Raw genomic sequence first — 314 nt, forward strand, 5'->3', positions numbered from 1 at the left:
TGCTCTGCCTTTGCCTCCTTCCTTCCTCCCTGCCTCCTCCAGAAACCCAGGCTGCTCGTGCCTGATCTTTCCTGAACCTGGGACAGCCCCTCCAGGCCCCCAGTCCCTTTAAAAAAAAAAAAAAGATTTTATTTATTTATGTGACAGAAAGACAGCCAGCGAGAGAGGGAACACAGCAGGGGAGTGGGAGAGGAAGAAGCAGACTCCCAGTGGAGGAGCCCGATGTGGGGCTCGATCCCAGAACGACGGGATCATGCCCTGAGCCAAAAGCAGACGCTTAACGACTGCGCCACCCAGGCGCACCCCCCCCCCCC

Source organism: Ursus maritimus, unplaced genomic scaffold, assembly GCF_017311325.1.
Source record: "Ursus maritimus isolate PB19 unplaced genomic scaffold, ASM1731132v1 scaffold_19, whole genome shotgun sequence".
In the NCBI taxonomy this organism is placed as follows: domain Eukaryota; kingdom Metazoa; phylum Chordata; class Mammalia; order Carnivora; family Ursidae; genus Ursus; species Ursus maritimus.